The sequence below is a fragment of the Chiloscyllium punctatum genome, chromosome 25 (assembly GCF_047496795.1).
Source record: "Chiloscyllium punctatum isolate Juve2018m chromosome 25, sChiPun1.3, whole genome shotgun sequence".
Classification (NCBI taxonomy): domain Eukaryota; kingdom Metazoa; phylum Chordata; class Chondrichthyes; order Orectolobiformes; family Hemiscylliidae; genus Chiloscyllium; species Chiloscyllium punctatum.
In genome coordinates, this window is record NC_092763.1 from 37,543,578 (window position 1) to 37,558,696 (window position 15,119).

Here is a 15,119-nt window from a genome sequence, read left to right on the forward strand (position 1 = left end):
AGTCCACACTGACCGTTCGAAGAGCAACCCACGCAGACTCATTTCCCTACATTTACCCCTTCACCTAACACTAAGGGCAATTTAGCATGGCCAATTCACCTAACCTACACATTTTTTGACCGTGGGAGGAAACCGGAGCACCCGGAGGAAACCCACGCAGACACGGGGAGAACGTGCAAACGCCACACAGACAGTTGCCTGAGGTGGGAATTGAACCCGGGTCTCTGGCGCTGTGAGGTAACAGTGTTAACCACTGTTTAAATGGAACCAACCTGTCTAATATGTCTTCTTTATTAATGTCAAGAAAGGGGAAGGCCTGACTGGCTGTCCAACTCAAGCCTTGGCGGGGAGATGAAGAGGTGCTTCTCTCGGGATCCTCTTTTCCAATTCGGCCAACACCCCACCAATCACCACCGCCATCACCCACAACCTTGTCCCTCCTGGCCTATCTATCACAATCACCAACCCTTGCAATCCCAAACCCCACCTTCCCAAGCTTCTCATATACTTAAATCCTCTCTTCCTGCCCCCAGTACCAGACCTGCACCCTGAACTCCATCGTGGTTCTGGCACTAAAAGGATTGAATTGATGCAGATATCCAGAGCGAGGTTTGAGGCAGGAGGGCTAAAGAAAATCCAGCAGCATTGTGTTAGGAAATCCCAACAGCTTTCTTCCCAACTTTGGACTTAAATCCAGGACTGACAGCTTTGGAGACAGCTAAGTAGCCTAGTGAATCCCTTAAATCACCAGTTCAGGACCACCTAATGGCCTCAACCCACTATAAACCTCAGTATTCTTTCTGAACTGTGTTGAGTTTTATTGCAGCATTTTGATTGGGACACTTTATGCCTATCTGCAGAACCTGTGGGGTGTCACAGGTAGCCATCCCTGTCACTGACATCTACATCCCTTCTATCAATGGATAAAGTCAAATATCACCTGACACTGGGTTATAGTCCAGCAGGTTTACTTGAAACTGTATGTTTTTAGAGCTCCTGCTCCTTCCTCAAGCAGCTAGTGAGAGAGAATAAATCGGGCACAGAATTTATAAGTAAAATATCAAAGGATCGTACAACTTATGCGAATGTATTGAACAAACCTAGATGGCTACTAAGCCTTTAATCAGTACGCATGGAATAATTAACAAAGAAGATGTATTGGATAGTTTGGTTCCACTTAAAATTATTAAATCATAATAACTAAATGAAATGCATCCAAGAACAATAAAGGACAATAAAGATGGAAATTACAGAGACACTGGCCATAATTTCCAATTCCCCTGAAAACAACGACTAAAGAATTGCAGGGTATAAAAAGAAAGCCCGCAAGTAATACTGGCCAGTCAGTTTAAGATCAGTGATGGAGAAGATTTTCAAAACAATAATTCCCATCCCCATCCCCACTCCCACCTCCCTCCCTATCCAGATGATCCATCACTGATGTCAGTACAACACCACCAGGGGCTACTGATCCCAGTGGAGCTGTCTGGTGTGGAAATGAGCATCTTTCTGGATTAGTGGTGCTGGAAGAGCACAGCAGTTCAGGCAGCATCCAAGTAGCTTCGAAATCGACGTTTCGGGCAAAAGCCCTTCATCAGGAATAAAGGCAGTGAGCCTGAAGCGTGGAGAGATAAGCTAGAGGAGGGTGGAGGTGGGGAGAAAGTAGACCTATCACCTTCATCCCCTCCCCCACTCACCTATTGTACTCTATGCTACTTTCTCCCCACCCCCACCCTCCTCTAGCTTATCTCTCCACGCTTCAGGCTCACTGCCTTTATTCCTGATGAAGGGCTTTTGCCCGAAACGTCGATTTCGAAGCTACTTGGATGCTGCCTGAACTGCTGTGCTCTTCCAGCACCACTAATCCAGAATCTGGTTTCCAGCATCTGCAGTCATTGTTTTCACCTGTGTAAATGAGCAGCTAATCCTTGATAGCCAGCAGCATTCAAGAGAAAGATATACATCCCATGATAGGAACTGCAGTAATTATTTGATTTCAGTGAAGTTGGCAACAGGTTACCTGCTGACTATAAGAAATTTTATTCCATTAAAGCTCCTGGAAATTGTATCAGTGGGGGTGTCACCAGATTTCAATATGAATCACAGGCCTTCTGCAACTTACTTTATCCTCCAACTGTTGGCATTGCTGGGACTGCAGAGGTGTTGCTCAATCAGTTGGCTGACAGCTTTCTGAGGTAGCCCTTGCTCCTCAGTGAGGGACAGAATGCTTGATTCTACTAATCACCACTGTACAGACGAATCAACTGCTCAAACACTATAACCAATGGCTGCAGTGGGTTATGTTGCAGAAGGATGTTATTGTGCAGCAACCAATGTTGAGGCCTAAGCCTACAATCCTATGTATTGGCTAATTCTAGATTATTGTTTCAGATCCATGTCATGATGATTAGTGAGATTAATAATGATAATTATTGCCAGTGGCTGAAGGTGAGACTATACTGAAGAATGTGAACACTATCACTCTAAGATATGAGCCTACTATGTGAAGTACCTATTTAGCATTCTTCAATAGATTTACTTATATCATTGGACAGCTCTTCAACATAGAATGTGCTGCTGCATGAAAATCATGCAAATATACTTGAGTGAACATAGTTAGCATTCAAATCTAAAACTTTTGACATGCTTTATTAATCACATTAACACACTTAAGCTCATTATGTTTTTCTTTTAAATAATTCAGTATACCTGTGATGGATTCAACTCAGATTCAAGGAATGACTTAACACAAGCTATTCAATCTCTCACACTTGCTTCAGACTGACCTCAATGTTTAATCTGCTAAAGTAGTAACATTTCAGTTAAAAGACAAATGAAATTGACAACTCAAGAAATCTTGCTGAGGGGATATCGATATGTCTTCCAGTTTGTGGAAGACATATCGATAAGGAGACCTTGACAGACTGGTGCTGCTTGGTAGCATCAATATGTGTGACCATTGAGAAGGAAGAATCGGAAATTATTAAAGAAGGTGATTATTATCAACAAGAATGGAATTTGAGAAAATCCGTGAGATTAACCAAGGTTGTGTTTATGAACTGCATTTTTCAAAAGTCAACTAAATGTCAATTTCAGGGAGTTTCATAGAGGGTTTCCTTTCGTGAGTTCAAGTAGTTATCTCAGACAAATCTCCATGGACTGTGCACCATGTCTCTGTGGCAATGCTCTCGTGCTATCATGCCGAAGTACTTATCAATGCCAGGAATTGCTTGGATTTTCACTGCTGGTGCTATTATTAAGGCCCTGCTGTGCACCAAATGAATCAGTCATGAATAGCCCTTCTCAGTACACATAGGGGAAGAGAAAAGAAAAAGCTTCAGCGAGCACCTAGATGTCCTGGGTAAGAATTCATAGCAAATCAAAGTTCATATTTGTAAATGCGTAGCCACGTTACACTACCAACTGCCTGATTCACTATCATAGTAACTGCAACTTCAAGAATCAATTTACAGAGGTTCCTTGTCTATAGTTCTACATCATCTTAGAACCCATTCTAAGGGAGTGCTACCTTCCTGTAATGTGCAATGTGCCAATGTGGCATTACATCTTGTCATTGCTTAGGACTGACAATGGTCCAAGTGCCAATGGCCTAAACTTGATAACATACGCAATAAAGCAGCCCAGCTGATTGGCATCACATTCATAGGTGTTCAGTCATTCCGCACTAATGCTCAGCAATAGCATTTGTAACATCCACAAGATGCACGACAGAAATTCACCAAAGATCTTTAGCCTGTACCTTCTAAACACAAGGCCACTTCCTCTGGAATGGCAAGGGCAGCAGATACATAGGAATACCACTTCCGACAAGTTCTCCTCTAACCCTCTCGTCATCCTGCCTTGAAAATACACCGTCGTTCCTTCATTGTCACTAGACTTCCTAAGGATGTTGTGGGCCTACTGATCGCAGCAGTTCAAGAAGGCAGCTCACCATCATCTTCACAAGGGCAACTAGGGATGGGCAATAAATGCGGGCCAGCCAGCAACGGCCACATTCCACAAGTAACTTTTTTAAAAATAGATTAAATTTAATCCTGAAAAGTGAGAGATGAAACATTGCAGGAGGGTCAACAATACAAGAGAGTAAACATTGAACAGTAGAAGTCGAGGAAGTAAAGAAAACTTTAATGTGCATGTCCATGGATCAGGCAGCAGGATAGATAGATAAGGCGGTCAAGATGTGGGATACTTACCTTTATGAGTCAAGGAATTAAACAGAAAAGCAAGGAGATTATGATGAGGCTGTATATGATGTTGGTTAGGCAACAGCTGGAGTACTGATTGCAGCTCTGAGCACAGTAGAATGGATGTGATTACACTGGAAAGGGCGTAGAGGAAATTTGCCTTGGCTGGAGCAATTCAGCTTTGAAGAGGGACTAGATGGGGTGCAAATTTTGTTTTAGTGCAGTGAAGGCTGAGGGTGTTTGAAGGTCTGAGGGACATATCAGGTTAGGTCGGGAGAAACGTAATCCTGATAGAAAGGTCAATAATGAGGTGCACAGTTTTAAGAACGATAACAAGCATTTAACGTTGATTTGAGGAAAAAGATTTCACCTAGGGGGTTGTGGACTTGGAACTCACTAACTAAAATGGTGTAGAGGTGGGTGCCTTCAAGATATTTAAGTAATATTTAAGTGAACACTTGAATATAGGGCACATAATGCTACAGGCCAAATGCAGACAGCTGGGATAAAATAGATGTATATTTGGCGACGCACAGATACAATGGGTTGAAGGCCTTTTCCTGTGCCATAGAAATAAACTACAACTCTATCACTCTAACCCCAAGCAAACATGCTCTTTCTGGTCATTCAGAGGTGGACTATGACTCTATAGGAATGTAATCTTTGAAGGCAACCAAGTGGTCAGAGTGGCAAGCTGTATGCCAATACATGCTGAACTATCTCCAGAAAGGTCACATGGGTGTAAAAGAAAACAACAGATTAGCGTATAAATCAGTTTTTTGGCCAGGCATCAATTATGATGTCAAGCAACTGATCAAGTAAGTTGTTCCATGTAACATTCCTCCAGAGCCAGAGTGCAAGATTGCAACTGATATTTTTCAGGTCCAAGGATACAGCTACATTCTGGTGACTGACCACTTCATGAAATGCCTGTGGAGATTCCTTGTGCTATGCTCACTACTTGCTTGCATACCTGTTTTTGTGATATCTGCAAACTTGATCATAGTATATTCAATTTTTTCATCATCATTTGTAGTCCCAGTACTAATGCCTGTTTGAGATCATGTAATCATATAGCTATGACTGCACAGGTAAATCTGAACTGTCATATTATTGTATACAGTTAAATGTTAATTAAGATATCCACCTCAGTAAGTGCCTAACTCTCTGTGGTATGTATGGGTAATGTATGATAACCACAAACCCATCACCAGTATGTGTTAAAGTGGAAAGGATGTCAGAAATAACAATACAAATTACTCATGAAAGAAACAAATAAAATCATAACATTTGTTTTCGCTTCTTCACAAACTGATTCTTAGTGTCCTGTTTGACAATCGTTTTGTTTCGTAGACTGTAGCTTTCTAAAACTCATATGTCTTTTTATGTGGTTTACATGTCCTATTTCAATTTTATAATTCAATATTAACAAGATGGTTGAGTAAATGATACCCATAAAGTCATTTAAAATACTGATACAACCTATAAAACAACAGTGAACAATTCAATATATGTTCTCATTACCATCTTGAAATAGGTGAAGTTAACTTTCAAGTGTGGTCATTACTTGCTGGAACAGATTTGTCATCAGACCCAGTGATATAAATCCGTTGGACTTTGTGATGTGCAAATTGGGCAATTTGTTCAGCAGGTTACCATTCTAATGTCAAAGATAAAATCTGGCCTAGAGTACTTTACTGAGAACTATCTTAGTATATCCTATAAAATTACCAAAGATAAAAGCATAACAGGGGAAAACAGCAGTGAAAAACCCAACAGTTTCCTCATTCTTCGTCCTCTATCATTAATAGTGATGAACATCATGAGTTTGTTGTATTGCCTTCAGTTCTGTTAACTTTCCAAAGAAAAAGGGAGAAGAGCAGGAAAAACAAAAGCAAATTCCTCATGTGAGTAATAAGTAAAGTCAACCATTTGCTGTTGATTCTCAATAAATTTCTCATTTGTTTTCTGATTGGTCACTAACACTTTACTAAATTGTATTTTTCTAACATTCTCAGCTCCTTTCATCTCTTGTGCTTGTTTCTGTTTGATATCCCATTTTTATAATTAATACTAACCATAGTGGCTGAATAATTTATGCCCATAACGTTAGATAGAAAAATACTCATATATAAAGTTTTACAAAGTCTTTCCTGATCCCCTATTAAAGGCAACATCTCACGTATGCATGTAGTTTTAGGAGTGGCCCATTCACCTCTTGCAGCACATTCCATCATTCAATAATTTCACAACTGAACTTCACCACTTTCCTGCTCCCACTCACATTTCTTTTAAATATGCAACAAGGATACAATGTCAGTCTAAAAGATATTAAACTATTAAGCCTATCCTGCCCTGTGTATAAGAGATTTCCAAAGATTGAACACCCTTTCAGAAAATAATTATCTTCTAATTTCAATCCCAAGTGGTCAATCCTTTATTCTGAGATCCTGATTATGTTAGACAAAGGAAACATCTTTCCTACACCTATCTCACCTGATCTGGCCTCTATGTGACTCAAGAGGAACAGCAATGTGAGCATGATTTGGAGATGCCGGTGTTGGACTGGGGTGTTCAAAGTTAAAAATCACACAACACCAGGTTATAGTCCAACAGGTTTAATTGGAAGCACACTAGCTTTCGGAACGATGCTCCTTCTTCAGGTGATTGAATATACAATCACCTGATGAAGGAGCGTCGCTCCGAAAGCTAGTGTGCTTCCAATTAAACCTGTTGGACTATAACGTGGTGTTGTGTGATTTTTAGCAATGTGAGTGATTCTCAACTGCCCTCTGATATGGCAAAGTGAACCAATCAGTTGTATCAATCGCTACAAAGTCTCAACAAAGAAATTAAACCGAACGGACCATTTGCCATCAAGCTAATGACCTGAAAAGGCAGTGGCAGAAACAGCCCTATTAACCCTGCAAAGTCCTCCTCACTAACATCTGGGAGCTAGTACCAAAATTGGGAGAGCTTTCTCACAGACAGGTCAAGCAACAGCCAGACACAATTTATACTTACTGAATCATACCTTACAGATGATACCCCATTTACCACCACCACCATCCCTGGATATGTCCAGTCCCACCAGCAGAACAGACCCAGCAAGGGTGGACCCATAGTTGTATACAGTCAAGAGGGAGTTGCCCTGGGAGTCCTCAACATTGATTCTGGCCCCAATGAATGGATTCAGGTTAAACATGGGCAAGGAAAGATCCTGCTGATTACCACATACCATCCTTCCTCAGCTGATGAATCTGTACTCCTCCATGCTGAACAACACTTGGTGGAAGCACTGAAGATGGCAAGGGCACAAAGTGTGCTCTGTTTGGGGTATACCAAGGTTCACCACCAAGACTGACCCAGCAGGAGCACTACCATCCAGCTGGTCAGATCCTAAAGGAAATTGCTGTTCAACTGGGTCTGCAACAGATGTTGAGGGAACCAACAAGAAGGAAAAATGTACTTGACCTTAACCTTACAAAGCTGTTGGCTGCAGATGCATCTGTCCATGATAGGAAGAGTGACCACCACACAGTCCTTGTGGAGGTAAAGTAATGCCATCACATGTTGTATGTTTTGTGTGGCACCATAACCATGCTAAATGTGACCGACTTCAAACAGATCTAGCAACGCAAGACTGGGAACCATACGGCATTGTGGGCCATCAACAGCAGCAGAATTCTACTCCAACACATTCTGTAACCTTACAGACATCATTGACCTCGTGAAATTATTGCTATATTGATATAGTTCTGGTCACCATACTACCAGAAGGATGTGGATGCTTTGGAGAGGGTACAGAAAAGGATTACCAGGATGTTGTCTGGTATTTTAGCTACAGAGAAAGGTTAGATAGACTGGGATTGTTTTCACTGAATCGCACGAGGTTGAAGGGCGACCTGATAGAAGTTTATAAGATTGTGAATTGCACGGATAGAGTGAAAGAATGAATCTTTTCCCATGGTGGAGGATCAATTACTCGGGGACACACGTTCAAGGTACGGGGGGGAGAAGTTTAAAAAAGATGAGTAAGGCAGGTTTTTTACACAAAGCGTGGTAAGTGTCTGGAATGTGCTGTCAGAGGAAGTGGTGGAAGCAGACACAACGGCAGCATTCAAGAAACTCCTGGGTGAATACATGAACTGGAAGGGAATAAAGGAATAGGGATCCTATTAGTGAAGACAGTTTTAGGATGGAAGGGCAAAATGCGTCAGTGCAGACTTGTTGAAAAGGGCCTGTTCCTGTGTTTTTTTTTTGTTCTTTGTTTTATCAAGCAAAGGAATTAACCCTGATTCAATGGAAAGGTGTAGAGATGATGTCAGGAGTAGCATCAGGCATACCTAAAATGAGGTGTCAACCTGGTGAAGTTACCAAATAGGACTACTTGCATGCCAAACAGCATGAGCAACAAGTAACAGACAGCTAAGTGATCCCACAATCAAAGGATCAGGTCTAAACTCTGTCATCCTGTCAAATGTTGGACAATTAAGCAACTTACATGAGGCGGAGGCTTCACAAATATCCACACCCTCAATGATGGAAGAGCCTACCACATCAGTGTAAAAGATAAGGATGAAGCGTTCACAGTATTCTTCCTCCTCCAGAGGTCCCCACCATCACAGATATCAATCTTCAATCAATTAGATTCACTCCACATGATAACAAGATTTGGTTGGAGGCATTGGATACTGCAAAGGGTAAGAAGGGGGCCCTGAGAACATTCCAGCTGTAGTACTGAAGACTTGTGTTCCAGAATTTGCTGCTCCTCTACAAACAACATTTTTCACTGAATTTGTAATAAATGCATGTGACAATAAATAAATCATATCAAATTGAGCTGTTCCAGTATAGTCACAACATTGGCATTTACTCAACAATATAGAAAATTGCCCAGGTATTATCTGTACACAAAAAGCAGGACAAATCCAACTCAAGACAACTACTGCCACATCAGTCTACACTTGATCATCAATAAAAGTGATGGAAGGTGTCACCAAGCAGGAGCTGCTCAACAATAACCTGCTCAGTGATGCCCAGTTTCACCAGGGCCACTCAGCTCCTGACCTCATTACAGCCTTGGTTTAAACACGGACAATAATTGAATTCCAAAGGTGAGGTGAGAGTAACAGCCCTTGACAGCAAGACTGTAATTGACCAGGTGTGGCATCAAGGAGCCTGAGCAAAACTGGAATCAAAGGGGATCAGGGGCAAACTCACTTCTGATCATACAGGGCACATAAAAGGACGATTGCTATTGTCGGTCATTTCAATTTCAGGACTTCACTGCAAGAGTTCCTCAGAGTACTATCCTAAGCCCAACTGTCTTCAGCTATTTCAACAATGACCTTCCCTCCCTCATAAGGTCCAAACTGGGGATGTTGCTGATAATTACACAATGTTCAACATCATTTGCAACTCCTCAGATACTGAAGCAGATTCAAGGACCACAAATTCGCCTCCGACGCGATGGTCAATGCCTTCCAGCGCATTCTCCACTTGCCGCCCTCAAAACTCACCTCTCCAACTGCAGCAAAGATAGAACACCCCTGGTCCTCAACTTCCACCCCACAACTCTCAGGATACAACACATTATCCTTTGCCATTTCCACTGCCTACAGTGAATCCACCACCAAAGATATATTTCCCTCCCCACTCCTTTCAGCATTCCGCATAGACCATTCCCTCCATGACTTACTTGTTAAGTCTATGACACCCACTAACCCACCCTCCATTCCCGGTACCAGCCCTTGCTGCTGCACAAGGTGTAAAACCTGTGACTGCACATCTCCCCTCACCTCTAAGGCCCCAAAGAATCATTTCAAATCTGGCAGAGATTTTTCTGCACTTCCAAACACCTCATCTACTGTGCCTGTTGCTCTCAAAGTGGTCTCCTCTACACTGGGGAGACAAGACGCCAAATCGCAGAACGTTTCAGAGAGCATCAAACAACCCAACCATCCTATAGCTGACCACTCCAACTCCCCTTCCAACTCCCCCAAGAACATGCATGTCCTGGCCCTCCTCCACTACCAAATTAAAACCACCCGCCAACTGCAGGAAAAACATCTCATCTTCCGGTGTACAACCACATGACATCACCATCGACTTCACCAGTTTCCAAAGCTCCCCTCCCGCCACCTTATCCCACATCCAACTCTCCAATTCGGCACTGCCCTCTTGACCTGTCCTACTTGTCCATCCTCCTTCCCATCCTTCTTCCCACTTATTCACTCCACCCTCCACCCCCACCAATCTATAACAGTCACCCCCCCACCCCCTACATCCACTTATCATCTTCTGACCTACTTTCCCCCACAGCCCCACTCCAATTTATTTCTCAGCCCCTTTCCACCTCCACATTCCTGATGAAGGGCTTATGCCCAAAATGATGACACTTCTGCTCCTCAGATACTGCCCGATTTGCTATGCTTTTCTAGTGCCATACCTTTCCTCCATCCAGGGCAAAGCAGCCCACTTGATTGGCACGGCATCTACAAACATCTATTGCCTCCACTAACCAGCAATCTGTACCATCTGCAAGATGCACTGCAGCAATTCAGCAATCTTTATTTAGCACTTTCAAAACCCACTTCACTTCCGTCTAGAAGGACAAAAGTGGCAGATTGAAACACCATCACCTCAAGTTCCACTCCAATCTACTCACCATTCTGACTTGCAAATTCATCACCATTCCTTTACTGTCGCTGGGTCAAAATCCTGAAATTCCCTCCCGAATGGCATTGTGGGTCAACCCATAGCACATGGATGGCAACGATTCAAGAAGGCAGCTCACCACTACCTTCTCAAGGACAAATAATTTTGGCCAGCCAGCAACGCTCATGGTGGACGAGCGAACAGAAAACAAAAGCCTGTATGAATTTTCTAAGCTTGAATTCAACTTTCATTCTTTCAAACTACAGAGAATAAAACCACAGTCTAATTAAATGATTGCTGGTAGGACAATCCCTCTATCTCAGGAATTAACTTGGAAGGTCATTGTTATACTCTCTCTATGACAAGTTTGTCTCTCCTTAGACAGGGAAAACTGCTCACAATACCTTACCTTTTTTTTTGTTAAATGCAAGTCACATTGAGACTAACCTTGCCATGAGGTCAACTGAATTTATTTGCTGTAACTTACAAAACTTCCTTCTTTAATTGCTGTTTCAGTCCTTGGGTTGAGAATCACACCCCATCTTAGCACATGGGGAGGAATTAGCCCCTCATGGAAGTACTCCATAAGGTCAGGGTCCAATGGGTAGCACCATCTTTCAAAGCCTACTGTGCAGCTGCAGCATTGCTGCTAGTCAGTAGTTATCCTGGTCATCTTGTGTTAGGCATCAGGAGAGATAGCAAAGAAGAAGAAGAAGCTGGCACCATGTTCCTCTGAGAGACAGCTGGAGGTCTTTGTGCATGGGGTGATGGCGAGAAATCATTTACTGGAACTGGCAGGGGAGGTTATATCACCATACATTCGCCGAGATCACCATCCACGTCAGTGCCATCTTCAAGCTGAGGACGCTGAGGCAGCAGTTCCACAAGAAGGATAATTGTTTTGTCCATTCTGCCAGTTTAAGTGCAATATCCTGCACTCTGCTATCTGACACCTATCCACCACAGAACACACCAGATGGCCTTCTTCTTTAGAGACCGCAATTTCCCTTCCCACGTGGTTAAAGATGCCCTCCAACACATCTCGTCCACATCCCGCACCTCCGCCCTCAGACCCCACCCCTCCAACCGTAACAAGGACAGAACGCCCCTGGTGCTCACCTTCCACCCTACCAACCTTCGCATAAACCAAAGCATCCGCCGACATTTCCGCCACCTCCAAACAGACCCCACTACCAGGGATATATTTCCCTCCCCACCCCTTTCCGCCTTCCGCAAAGACCATTCCCTCCGCAACTACCTGGTCAGGTCCACGCCCCCAAACAACCCACCCTCCAATCCTGGCACTTTCCCCTGCCACCGCAGGAACTGTAAAACCTGCACCACACCTCCTCCCTCACCTCTATCCAAGGGCCTAAAGGAGCCTTCCACATCCATCAAAGTTTTACCTGCACATCCACTAATATCATTTATTGTATCTGTTGCTCCCGATGCGGTCTCCTCTACATTGGGGAGACTGGGCGCCTCCTAGCAGAGCGCTTTAGGGACACCCGCACCAATCAACCAAACCGCCCCATGGCCCAACATTTCAACTCCCCCTCCCACTCTGCCGAGGACATGGAGGTCCTGGGCCTCCTTCACCGCCGCTCCCTCACCACCAGACGCCTGGAGGAAGAACGCCTCATCTTCCGCCTCGGAACACTTCAACCCCAGGGCATCAATGTGGACTTCAACAGCTTCCTCATTTCCCCTTCCCCCACCTCACCCTAGTTCTAAACTTCCAGCTCAGTAACTGTCCCCTTGACTTGTCCGGACTTGTCCTACCTGCCTACCTTCTTTTCCACCTATCCACTCCACCCTCTCCTCCTTGACCTATCACCTTCTTCCCCTCCCCCACTCACCTATTGTACTCTATGCTACTTTCTCCTCACCCCCACCCTCCTCGAGCTTATCTCTCCACGCTTCAGGCTCTTCGCCTTTATTCCTGATGAAGGGCTTTTGCCCGAAACGTCGATTTCGAAGCTACTTGGATGCTGCCTGAACTGCTGTGCTCTTCCAGCACCACTCATCCCGAATCTGGTTTCCAGCATCTGCAGTCATTGTTTTTAACCTATCTGACACCTACACCAACTCCCACTCTGTTACATGTCACATCTTCTTTCACTCACTCACGCTCATTCATTAACCCTCCATCCTCCTACGCCATTAACCCTGCTTGAGTTCTGTGCTGGATCATCACTTCCTGAGAGCACATCAACAACATTCCCCCATATGCATCAGGTCTAAGAGCTATGCTATCAATTTCTATCTCACTAATTCACCTGCTTTACGTTGTTATAGCATAGGAAGATAACTCCTAATAGAGTTAAGTGACTGCACACAGCTGTGGAGTTGGGTAGATGTCCATCATCTCACCCCGTTGAGGAAAGGAGACTCACTGCTATAAGGAAAAGAGACTTGACCTGGTGGGAAAAGACCAGGAACTCATCTGCAAGGATGTAGAGAAGCGCTTCACAGGAGGCTCCCAAGCACTGAGGATGTCACCTAGACAGGGGACGAAACGTCTGCAACACAAATTCCCAGCTCAGCGAACAGAACCACAACAATGAGCATCCGAGCTACAAATCTTCTCACAAACTTTCCTCTGCATCTTCTGCTTTAAAAGACATCTGGATGGGTATATGAATAGTAAGGGTTTAGAGGGATATGGGCCAACTGCTGGCAAATGGGAGCAGGCTAACCTAAGATATCTGGTCAACATGGATGAGTTGTACCGAAAAGTGTGGTTCCATGCTGTATAATTCTAGGACTCTAAATGAATACTTTGAGGTATGGCAGAAGAACAGGTGAGTTGCTGTGAAGAGTATTACACATAAATGGTTGGAACTTCAAAATAACTTTGTTGGTTGCTAAAATACCTTTATGAGTAGAAGATGTAACAATGGATTATTTGAAATCTTCAACTAAGGCTAAACTGAAAGAGTTAGAGGAAAAGTTGAAGGTAGACATAAAAGCAGAATCTCTAAAGGATGTGATGACTAAAGCGATTAATCATTATTTAAAGTTAAAACGCGGAAGCAAGATTTAGTTTAAAACAAAAAAAAGCTGAAATAGAAGGAGAGAAAAAAAGAGAAATGGAAAAAGATCATTTAGATTAGAAATGGGCTCGTCGGCCCAACCAGTCCACACCGACCCTCCAATGAGTAACCCACCCAGACCCAATTCCCTCTGCACCTATGGGCAATTTAGCATGGTCAATTCACTTGACTTGCACATCTTTGGACTGTGGGAGGAAACCCATGCAGACACAGGGAGAATGTGCAAATTCCACACAGACAGTCACCCAAGGCTGGAATTAAACCTGGGACCGTGAGGCAGCAGTGCTAACCACTGAGCCACTGTGCCAACAATTTATAGGGGATAAAAAGAGAAATGAAAATAAGAAAGCTTAAATTGGCAACAGAGGAAGAAGAAACAAAAGGGACCATTGGACAGGGAAATGTATTTAAAAAGTTCCAGACAGTAAAAGCTCAAACAATATACCATCACGAGAGAGACATTGAAAGTAAAGGAAGAAAGCAATAGTTCAGAAGGTGATTGTAATGAGGAATGTGAGGAATTGGGTTTAGCTAATATCTTTCTTTTGTGCCTACGTTTATAAAGTTTCAAGTGAAAGATATTTTATCTCTTCTGAAGAGATAGCTGTGAAATCAGAGTGGACAAAAAATTGCTTTGACTTTAATATTGCAGATTGTCCTGGATTTTCTAGAACGCAAAACAAAATGAGAAATTTTGCAGTATATTGTATCAGTGGATTCTTTCAGAAACAAGATCAAATGCTGGCATGCAGTAATTTTACTTGATTAGTAATCCAGGATACCAGGCAAATAATCTTGGCATATACGTTCAAATTCATCATGGCAGATAGTGAATAATCTTTTAAAAATTGTAATTAAAATATAGGTTTACAGTGACCATGTAGCTATTGTCAATTGTCATAAAAAGTCTGGTTCATTAATGTCATTTATAGAAAGAAATCTGCACTCATGGTCAGGCCTGTATAGACTCCAGAACTACAATATGGTTGATACTTATCTGCCCTCTCACAAGTGGCCTAGAAAGCCCGTCAGTTGAATCAAACCACAAAAAAGTCTAAAGTGACTGGACAGACTGCCCAGCATCAAGTTAGGTAATGCAAATGACGATAGCAAAAACAAAAATTGCTGGAGAAAGGTTTGTCAGCATCTGTGGAGAGAGAAACAGTACTAACCCTTCAAATCTAATTTGACTTGATGG